Source organism: Marmota monax, unplaced genomic scaffold, assembly GCF_021218885.2.
Source record: "Marmota monax isolate L192 unplaced genomic scaffold, Marmota_monax_Labrador192_F-V1.1 WCK01_AAM20220418_F8-fsc00006, whole genome shotgun sequence".
In the NCBI taxonomy this organism is placed as follows: domain Eukaryota; kingdom Metazoa; phylum Chordata; class Mammalia; order Rodentia; family Sciuridae; genus Marmota; species Marmota monax.
In genome coordinates this window covers 6903458-6915346 of record NW_026693712.1, presented here as the reverse complement: position 1 = coordinate 6915346, position 11889 = coordinate 6903458, and the positions used below count along the sequence as shown (strand labels likewise).

At 34.8% G+C, this 11889-nt stretch overlaps 1 long non-coding RNA gene across 1 annotated transcript; it reads right to left on the bottom strand.

The window, feature by feature from the left end:
• Window positions 1-517: 517 nt before the first annotated feature.
• On the bottom strand, window positions 518-4955 carry LOC131424780 (uncharacterized). Its single transcript, XR_009228317.1, has 3 exons — window positions 4775-4955; window positions 3004-3161; window positions 518-1479 (listed from the first exon to the last, which is right to left on the bottom strand). It is a non-coding gene; the product is annotated as an uncharacterized LOC131424780 (long non-coding RNA).
• Window positions 4956-11889: the final 6934 nt, after the last annotated feature.

Genomic DNA, 11889 nt, shown 5'->3' with positions numbered 1-11889 from the left:
AGCAGTCCCCGCGGGCTCAGTTCCGGGAGCCAGAACTCGGCCTCTTGGTGTTTCGTGTTTGCTCTGATATTAGCAGGGTCCAAGAAGCAGCCTCCGCAGGCTCCGCAGCCCGGAGCCAGGGCGGTTCCGGGACGGCTCCGGGAGCCGGGACTCGGCCGCCCCGCGCTCCGTGTTCACTCCGATAAGATCAGATTTTAAGAAGCCCCCAGGCGCTGAACCCTAGCAATCTGTCTGCAAGCCGCAGGCGAATTGCAGCCTGAAATTACCTGTTCTATGGCTGAATGAGCTGCGGTCAGTCAAAAACAGGTGTGGTGACGTCAGTTTACCAACATGGTGGCTGCTGGCCTCCTCTGTGGTCTGACCGGTGTGGAGAACCGAGATGGACCGCTTCCTTCCCCGTCTCGAACCCAGAATTCAGCCCTGAGTGCGGTGCTTGCGCGTCTGGCAGAAACTGCAGCGCTGTAACCCTGCGTCTCTATCCCAGCGCGCCTTGCAGACTCCAGCCCCCATATACTTTTTAAAAGAATGAAAACCATCTGTTATGTTAAATCGGAAAAACAGTATCCTATAATTTTATTTTGAAATGATTTTTATTCTTTTCAGCAGCAAGCAAATTTAGAAAGTGATTAATCTCAATCCAAGTTACCATGAAGGCAAATTTACTATTCTGAATTCACACAGTACACTAAAAATAGAAACAAATATTAATTATTATATTCAACATTAAACTTTTTTTCAAGGAATATAAATCTTACCAAATGAAATACATATTATTTCCTTGGTCTGAGCCTGAATTTGTGTCATTTCTCTTCAGAGAAAGAGCTGAGATCTTTTGAAAATGTAGTAAAGACTTATAGAACATTTTCCTGTGGTCCTAAGTTGATGGTTAATTTCTTAAAATCTTTATTGCTCTCAATCTAGAGTTTGAATTATTTCTCCCCAAAAGATATTTTTATGGCAAATTCATATAAGTCACGGAATTGGTTTTTCTGAAACTGTTCTTGCTTAGTTACTATGCAACCTGTTATAAAATTTGAATATTGCAAGTGAAAACATATTTTCAATATTTTGACATAAGAGCAGTAATATACAAAATTCAAACATTAATTAAGCAAGCACTACCTTTGAACTTAATATATTTACTAATCTATGCCAGTGCAAAGCAGTACAATATGATCATAAGATCAAGTAGATTTTAAAAGTTCCAAGTCAAAACATTGAAGAAATTTTCCAATGATTCTTTATGAAGGTTTTTATTGCAAAGAAATAATTTAAACTTTTAGATAAGCTGAAAGTGTAATACTCAATGTTACTCCTTCATGTTTGTAGCTCAGCCTAATTGTCTTGCCCTAAGGCGGTTACCCATCTTTTCTGTGGTTTCAGAGAGATGAAAAATGGAGCTGAATTCCATTTCCTTTCTCTTCATTCTACTTGTCTTATTTGCTTGGGACTCTTATTTGCTTGGGACTCCTTTTGAAGCTATGAAGGAATTGAGAATTTGGCCTTTTATTTCTGTAAGGATAGTTAATCCCTCTTAAATAAATTCCTCTGATCAGCCGGCTTCTAATTAGAATTAGACCTTTCTTCCTGCTGCAGAACTTTTCCATGGGACTTTGAAAATCTTGTGAATATTATACACTAAGAATAAACACACTATGTTGATGTAATTGGCATTACAAAATAGCTTTCCCAATTAACATTATTTTCCTCAATTCTGAAAAGTAGCCCTTCCCTTTAATGAGATATTTTAAAATACATTGCAGAAAATTTCAACATCATTTTCTTCTATGCCTCCCCTATATAAATGAAACCTCATCTATAAAAAGGGACAGCTTTATCATCCCAGTAGGAAATAGCAATAGTGTGACATTTGATTGACATGTTTATTAGATGTGACCAAAATTATATTGTAGAAGTTTATATGATAAAATACATTATACATGGGGAACAGTTGTGTGGTTATGTAACAAGAGTTTATAGTGATTTTCTTTTACTCATGTTGTTGATACCTGATGAAAGATACTCCATCTTCATTCTAATCCTGCATCTGCTGATGTCTTAACTAGCTATATGTCATCTATATATGGTCATATTTTATACCCAATTTTTTCAACATGTTTATTAAGCAGGCATAGAGTATTTCAGTTAATGGTATTTTTTCCCTCTGTGAGTATAATATCCATTTGTCTGTCTTTATATATATCACCCCATTATCACTTTAAGTAATTTTATCATAAACTAATTGTTGAGATGCATAAAGAGTCTGTAAACTCCTTAAGGATGTGGCTTTTTACATTTGAACATCAGCCACTGTAACATAGTACCCAGGCAATTTAATATATTCTTATTGATCCGAATGAATTACAATTATTAATTGCCAAAGACCTTTTGTTTATACACTATCCATTGCCTCTCCTTTCTTGCCAATAGTACTCTGCTTTTGTTTGGACACAATGTTCCCAGTCTCAGACTCCAGGCCACTTATCCTGGCATCATTGGTAATAATTGTAAGAGTAGGACTGGACCCATTTCTTGTCAGTGAGATATAAGGGGAAGTCTCCTGGAGGAGTACATCTGGGAAAGAATCAAGTTCAGAGAAAAACAAAGAGGTCACTTCTGAGTTCTCTCTTCCTTCTTGATATGCTATCATGAAAGGAGGTTCTTAAAGGTGCAGTGTCCATCTTGTGATTATTGAGAGTAGACATTACTGCAATAAAAGCTGTAAAATATTAGGGTCCTTATCTTCATTGTACAACAAACCTAAAGACTATCTGCCTCTGAGTGTCTCAACAGAAATTACTGGGTTTTTTTTTGTGTGTGTGCAACATAGTGTATTCTCTCTGAAAATGAGAATTATTATATCTCTACCAGCCTGTTTGACTCTCTACTGATACCACAGAGACACTTCATACTCATTGTATACCAGTGCCCACCCTTCCCACATGAGCCTGACACTATTACATTCACTGCAGCAAAGAGATTGAACAGCATCATAGATCTCACCATCAAAAATCCATATCAACTTCTCAACATTTTGCTTCTTGAATTGCTCTTGAATGTGATTTTGTTTTGCACTTCAGCTGCCACTACTGTTTAGATGATCATAATCGTCTTTATTTTTTTTTCCAAGTCATGTCTCACATGGGTCATTTTCTCTCTGCCTGAAATGCAGTTTCATTTTTTGAAGAGTTGATCAGTAAAGGCTTCTGAAGGTGGGAAGATCTTTGATTATTAAATCCTTGCTATCTAAATAAGATTTTCTGTTTTGTCTCAACTATTTTTTTTTTAAATTTTTTATTGTTAGCTGTTCAAAACATTACATAGTTCTTGATATATCATATTTCACAATTTGATTCAAGTGGGTTATGAGCTCCCATTTTTACCCCATATACAGATTGCAGAATCACATCAGTTACACATCCATTGATTTACATATTGCCATACTAGTGTCTGTTGTATTCTGCTGCCTTTCCTATCCTCTACTATCCCCCCTCCCCTCCCCTCCCCTCCCCTCTTCTCTCTCTGCTCCCTCTACTGACATTCTGCATGGAAATAGAAGGAGACCCTCAGAGTTATACAAAAGTACATACAAGAGGAAGTGAGGGGAAGGGGAAAAATAATATAAGGGGGACAAACAAATGTCTCAACTATTTTTATTTTTGTCTTTCTAGGTGTTTGGATGCTTTATTGGCACAAAATTGTTCATCACTGAATATTTGCTCTTACTCTTGAGTTTGATAATCTGTCTTCTTTTTTGGTAATTACCATAAAAATTTACATATTTTCCTTAATCACCAAAAAAGAAGACACACATTTTCCTTAATTTTTTCCCCAAAGGATCAACTTAACTTTTTTTTTTCTTATGTCTGTTATCTTTTGTTTCTTGTAGTGAAAAGTTTGGATTATTAGATTAAGATCTTTCCTTGGGGCTGAAGCTGTAGCTCAATGGTAGAGCACTTGCCTAGCATTGGTGAGGCACTGGGTTCGATCCTCAGCACCACATAAAAATAAGTAAATAAAGTTAAGGAAAGATTTTTTAAAAAATCTTTCCTTATGTTATTCAGTAACAAAAATACAATATATATAAACTCATCACTAGTATGTGTTAAGATTTTCAGTTTCTCATAAATTTAATAAAATTATATTCATTTATCTTTTTGAAAGCTTCAAGGAAAAACTCATTTAAAATCCATCCAGAAACATCCTTATTGTGCATAGCAAGTAACACAGAGAAACATTCTCAAATGCATAACTATTTTCTAGAAAATGATATAAACCTAAATATTTAAGAATAAAGAAGGGCCTATACCAATAAGGTTCAAAACACACCTCTTCAATGACAAATTTTTGAGCAGCTGTTTCAGCACTTGAAAAGTCCACTGTCAGGTTTGAGGTTGCATTTGAAAGACAGAAATTAGAAAAACTCTTACACGTGTAGTTATGATTTATTATAGTGGAAAAAAAAAACATGAAAACCAGTCAAGTTAAAAGGAATGGAGAATGGACAGGAATAAAAGCTTTCAAACTTCCAGGAGTCCTTTTCTAGTGGAGTGGCATAGATAGTACTGTCTCTCTCTGCAGTGACATATGGCAACATCTATAGTGTTACCAACCAGAGCAGATCACCTGATCCTTGGGGTCTAGGGTTTTTTTTGAGGGTACATTACAGATGCATGAAGATCCCCTGTGATTGACTTTACCAAGGCTTTTTCCACCCCCTAGAGGTCACACTGATGCAGTGTCCCCAGAATCCCAGGTACCCAAATGTACTTACAAGGCAGGACATTTCCAGGATCTAGAGGTTATCTTCCTGGTGCTCCTCAAGGGTCTGACTCCTTCAGAATATGCAGGGTTTGAATATTCCAAAGCTGCTGAGTTAACACTTTTCTCTCATTAGTTGTGAGGAAGTCATTTTTATTTTTAAGAAAGTAAACATACTACAAATCATCTGTGGTACATCTGAAACCAGGCACACTACATATCATTGCACAACTAAGTTCCTTGTGTTTTTAGCATTTCTTCTATGTATCATTTTATATCTTAAAATTCTTTCAAGGTCACATTACCTTGATTCTCTTCAATTTGATATATAGAATTTATCAATATTCAGTTTCAAGTAATTTTAAAATTTCTATAGTTTTTTTGACAGACATTTTAAAACACACTATTGAATTTTGAAATGCGTAGAAATTAAAAATTGTTAGGGTTATTACAATAAAGACTTCAGCAATCAAATTATTATTTCTTAGATAATGATCTATCTTTCCATAAATTCTAATTTTACTGCTTTTCTTATTGCTGTTCCAGTTTCACTACACTGTATCTTAGCATTAATTACTGCTTATTTATCTTTGTGGAACAGTGAGATCCCTGAATCTGAGAATTGCAATAACATCCCAGCTAGGACTTTATGTAAATATTTTATCACACATTCTCATTCCTTCCTTCTTGAACTAAATGTTAATATTTGGCCTTCATATTTTGTTTCAATTCTGCTTTTATTTTTAGATATTTAATGAGATGCATTAACATGACAAACTCTCCCATTTAAAGTTTAGGAGTCAGTGGACCATCTATTCATAGATATTTAAGCATTACCACGGTTCTTTTTAACCATGAATCATTTTTATCAAATTGTTTTTGATATTATTTTTAGCAGATAACATTTTAACTGTGATATGCCTGGATGTGGATCTTCTTAAATTGATCCCACTTGGAGTTCACTGGGCTCTTAATATGTACAGAATGATTTCAAAAAAAGAAACCCTCAGATTTGGGGAATTTTTAAGCCACTATTTCTTCAAAAATTTTTTTTCTTCCCTCTGGCACTCCCATATTTGTTACACTCTGCATTACCACACATTTCTCAGATCCCTGTCATTCTTTTTTCTTTTCTTTCTTGCTGTTCTTCCAGTTGTACACTTTCTTTTTAAATCACTGATTCTTTTGCAGCTCATATCTACTACTGAATCTCTCTTGTTAAATTTTCATTTAACTTTGAAACTATAAATTTTTCACTTATTTTTATGCCTGACTTTTTAGGAGTTGCCCCTGGTTAAAACACTGTACTCTTCAATGTTTGGTTGGAGGTTGTGTTTAAAAATCTCATGCCAGTGACACTTCCTTCCTGTGTTGATAGGGCAAATGTCAAAGCCACGTGTGCATCCAGTCTAACATATATGCATAGACTTTGTGACCTCAGGAGGACTCTTCTTGGCTATCTTTATTCCTGTTAGTCTCCATGAGAGACCCTTTGTCGGTGTGGGCAATATAGCCCCTGGTTTTCTCAGTTTGCCTCCCCAAGTTCAGAACATCTGTCCCATAGGGAGCTGGCATACAGCAGTTAGAAGAATTGCATTCCTATCCCACCATGCTTGAGCTAGATCTTCTATACCAGATAGTGGTCATGTGGGAGACAGGGACATTCCTTGGCTGTGGCTGTCAGGAATAGATCTTCTGTAACAATAGGATGAGGATATGTGAGAAAGGCAAGTTTACCTGTCAGTAAACTTGGACCCCTAAGCTGGGGACTTAGGGAGAGAAGAAGCCTGTCTTCTTGGCTACTCTACCTAGAGTAGAGTGGTCTTAAAGTAGATTTGAGGAATTCTTTAGTGGGGATTTTGAATGTTCCCCAAGGGTCCATGTGTTAAAGCATTGGTCCCTAGCTCCAGCACTACTGGGAGGTGGTAAAACCTTTAGGATGTGTGGCCTCCTACAATGAAGTTGAGTCACTGGGGGCATGCCCTTGAGAGGGATATGGAGACCCTGGCCCAATTCTGTCTCTTTGTGCTTCTTGGATGTTAAGTGGCTTCCTCAGCCACACACTCCTGCCATGATGTATGACCTCACCGCAGCCCCAAAAGCAACAGACCAGCTGACCATGTAATCAGGGACTAAAACTTCCAAAACTGTGAGACAAAATCTTTCCCTCTTTTAAACTACTGTTGTTTAGTGACTAACAGCCTACTAACACAGGGAGTGAAAGGAGAGTGTAGTTGTAACTCAAATACAAAAGAATTGTATTGTATTTAATTTAAAAAATTAGTTAGCAGTGATAGACACTATTATTCAAACAACCACTAATTTCACTATTTCCACAGTCTCCATTCCAGTCTTTCCCAAATTATTTCATCTCTTTTTTCAGGTGCCCATTTCCTTGTCTTTCTGCTATACAATCTACAGACTTTTTTCAGATTTATATTCCAATTTATTGATTTTCTATTAAATTAGTATTTTATACAGAAAGGTGTTATGAATATTATGGTTTGTTGATCATTTAATATTTTGCATACATTCATATTATATTGCATATCTTATATATACAGGTTGTAAATTCTTGCTGTTTTTACTATTCTTATGAATAACATCTTGCTTCTCATGTGTATTTAACTTTTTAAAATTATGAGTTCATATTTAGCTATATTTATTGTTTCAGAATTTCAAAGGACCAGATTTGGGGTTGTTTCCTATGGAGATGTATTTATTTTTGCCAATCATTAGCTGGTGCTAATCTTAGATGTTAGTTTTTTAAAGGCTTAAACATTTTAAATAAAGATACTCAATTCTTTAAAGGGAAATAAGAAGAAAGGTAGAAGTTAAACTATTTTTGTCAAAATCCTATGGAAGAAATCAAAGTTATTTATAAATCCAATTTTTTCTCTAAATATCTGTATTCTAGTCTATCAAGTTGTCAACAGTAATATAATTGCCAGAGCTAAGGAAAATGTTTTCACAATGGAGTGGCTTATTTACTAGGATGACCCATTAGTTATTTAGAAATGGGGCAAATATTGGAGTCCCTCTGTATCCACTTTAGTGCTTTCCTGTCTCTAGTATCACGATTTACTATCTTCATGCAGGTGGAAGATTTCAAGACTACAGTACTTAAAAGTTATTTTACACTCTGGGGAAGCTTACACTTGAAATAGATTGGGACTCTACTTTTGATCCTGGTTGCATAAAGAAACTATTTTAACCATGTCATTCTTAGAAAAATTTTAATGAAGTCTCATGTTAGTTGTCTCCTTATTTTCAACCTACATCTTTCTTTCCAATATTCCCCCTTATAACCTTGTTTTGAAAGTAAAGTTTCCTCATATTAGACTTAAGCACCATAAACATACAATGGAAAAAAGATAGCCTCTCAACAAATGGCACTGGGAAAACTGGAAATCCATATGTAGTAGAATGAAATTTATACAGGATGAAAAAGGATTCAAACTCAAAAGTAAATCAAGGACCTAGACATTAGGCCAGAGACCCTGAGAAGAAAAAGTAAGCCAAACCCTACATCATGTTGGCTCATGAACCAACTTTCTCAAGAAGAATCCTAAAGTTCAAGAAGTACAATCAAGAATCAATAAATGGGATTATATCAAAATAAAAAACTTCTTTACTGTGAAGGAAATAATCAAGAACATGAACAGAGAACCTACAGAATTGGAGAAAATCTTTACTACCTAAACCTCATAGAGCATTAATCTCCGGGTTATTAAAAAAAAAAAAAACCTCAAAATATTTGACAAATAACTCAATAAATACATGGGCAAAAGAACTGAACAGGTACTTCACAAAAAAAAGAAATATGGTCAAATTATATGAAAAAATGCTTACTTAACATCTCTAGCAAGTAGAGAAATGCAAATTAAAACTACACTAAGATTCCATCTTACTGTAGTCAGAATGGAAATTATAAAAAAAAATACAAGTAACAATGTTGGCAAGGATGTGGGAAGAAAGTTACTCATACATTGTTGATAGGGCTGCAAATTGGTGCAACAACTATGGAAAGTAGTATGGACATTCCTCAAAAACTTGAAATGGAACTACCATTTAACCCAGTTTTCCCATTTCTTGTCTATACCCAATGGACTGAAAATCAGTATACTACAGTGATGCAGCCATGTCAATGTTTATCGTAACTCAATTCACGAAAACCAATTTAGGTGTTCCCCAACAGATGAATGGATAGAGAAAATGTGATGAGTATTACACAGCTATAAAGAAGAATGAAATTATGGCATTTGCCGGTAAATAGCATGATAGTCTCCCACTCCATCTAAGTGAAATAAGCTAATCCTCAAAAACCAAAGGATGAATTTTCTGATATGTGGATGTGAACCCACAACAAGTGGGGGTGGGAAGAATAGAAGTCCATTGGATTACATAAAGGGGATGAAAGAAAGGGAGGGAATGGGAAGGACAGTAGAATTAATCAGACTTAACTTTCCTAGCCTTGTATTTGAATACATGACCAGAGTAACTCCACATCATGTACAACCACAAGAATTGGATCCTAGTTAGAGTGAGTTTTACCCTACGTATGTATAATGTGCCAAAAGACATTCTACTATCATGTATAAATAAAAATAATTTTTTTAAAAAATGTTATAACCTACTAAGTGGATAACATTGATCCCACACTTGTATAACTGAAAGATTAAGTGGTGAACCCACAGAATACCTATTGACATAACAAGCAGAGCATGGTGTCACCAGGTATTTCTGAAACAGTATATTGACTCAATTTGAAGGGCAGGAGCTAACCATACATTTTTACAAAGCTTAACGTGTAATATTCAAACACAGGAGTTTCTTTGTGCAAATAGGGTACACTTAACCAAAACATTGATATGCTGAGCTTAAGGACAAACTGCATATACATGACGGTGGTACCATAAGCTTATAATGGAGCTGAAAACTTCTATCATCTAATTAGAGCTTTCATAAAATAGCATAATGCACTACTCGTGGATGCTACTGCAAACAAACCTACTGAAGTGTAGGTCAAAACTATACCAGAATTGTGTGTGTGTGTATAATACTTGATGATGCTAATAAGTGACTTTGGTTTATGCATTTACTATGATAGATAAAAATTAATTAAAATTTTAAGTATATCAGATGAAAATAAATTGTACATATGAGATAGTATTTCCCAAAACACTTATTTCTTCCTCATGGTGAAAACATTAAAAAATCCTACCTTTTAGTTGTTTTAAAATATACCGTAAGCACATTATTGTTATCTATGAGTTGCCATATAATGATCCAAGCACTCAGCTCAGCATGGTGCATACTTGCAGTCCCAGTGGCACAGGAGAGTAAGTTCAAATCCAGCTTGGGCAACCTAGCAAGACCATGTGGCTCAGTGGTGAATGCCCTTGGATTCAACTACCAAGGTACAACCCCCTCAAAAAAAAAAATCAATTCAACTAAAAGGCATTATAAATCTGTACACACCTAATGTTGGAGCCCCCAGCTTCATAAAAGAAATTATTATATCTAAAGGGAGAGATAGGTTCCCATTAAGTAATAGTGGGAAATACCCCACTTTTGAAACAGATCTATGAAATAAAAAATTAATATTACAGTCTACTTAATTTATGGTAATTTAAAATTTAGAGAATATTCCATATAATAGAGAATACACATTCTTTTCATCAATGCATGGAATTTTCCCTAGAATAAACTGCACAATCAGGCCACAAAATTATATTCTATCTTTTCCAATCAAAATGAGTTCAACAAAAGAAATTTTAGAAGTTACAGAACTACATGGAGACTCAAAGTTTTTAATGAACAAGTCAATAAAATCAAGTGGGAAACTGAATAAATTTCAAAAGTTGCTCAAATTAAAATGGAAACAGAACATCTTAAATTTAATGGGAAACTTCAAAAGCAGTGGTAAGAGGGAAATATATAGCAATAAGTACCTATGTCAAGAATGATTTCAAATAATCAACCTAACATGTCTCAAGGAAGAAAATTAGAATAACAAAGATCAGAGAAGGAATTAATGAAATACAGACTAAAAACAATACAAGAAATCAAAGAATTGATAGAGAAAATGACAAAGAGTTGAAAACAGACATTATAACCAATACCACAAACACAAAGGGTATTATGAAAAACTAGGGTAAAAAAATGGGAAATCCTTGAAGAAATGGACAAGTTTTGGATACATAAGACCTCCCAAATTGATAATGTTAAACATGAATAACCAATAACAGATTGAATCAATAACTTTTATAAAAATGGCTTCCAACAAAGTCAACCTCAGAACATGATGATCTCAGTAAGTTTGTTAACTCTTAAAAAGTTAATACCACTTATTCACAAACTATTCCATAGAACTGAAAGTGAAGGAGCCATTTAAAACTAAGCCCTGGGGTCAGCATTACTCTATTACCAAAACTAGACAGGGACACAGCAAAAAAGTATAGTTATGTCCCTGATGAGCATTGATGAACAAATTTTTTTAAGAAACAGGGAATTGAATTCAGCAGCCCATTACAAAGGCATTCACTTTGATCAAGTTGGTTTCACCCCAAAGATGGTTTGATGTGTGCAAACTGATAAATATAGTACATCACAATAGAAAGAAGGATAAAGTAATCTCAGGTGCAGAAAAAGCACTTGAAAAAATTCCACATCTCTTCATAACAATGTTGAACAACCTAGATATAGAAAGATCATATCTTCCTACAATGTAGGTACATACAACTAACTTGCAAACAACAACATACCTATGTAGGGAAGACTGCAAGCATTTCTTAGGTCAGGAATGAGAAGGTATCTGCTCCCACTATGATGAAGTGTGGTAATGAAAGTTTTGGCAAGAGGAAAAAAAGGCATACAAATAAGAAGAGAGGAAGGAAGTTAAACTATCCTAGTTTGCAAATGATATGATTCTCTAGAATAACTTAAATACTCTACAAAAAGACTATTAGAACTAAGTGAATTCATTAAAATAACATGTAAAAATCAGTTTTTCTCTACACCAATAATTAACTTGATGAAAATCCCATTTATAAAAAGTACAAAAAATTCCCTAGGAATAGAATTAAGGAAGTGAAAGACCTCTACAGTGAAAATTAGCACTCACAA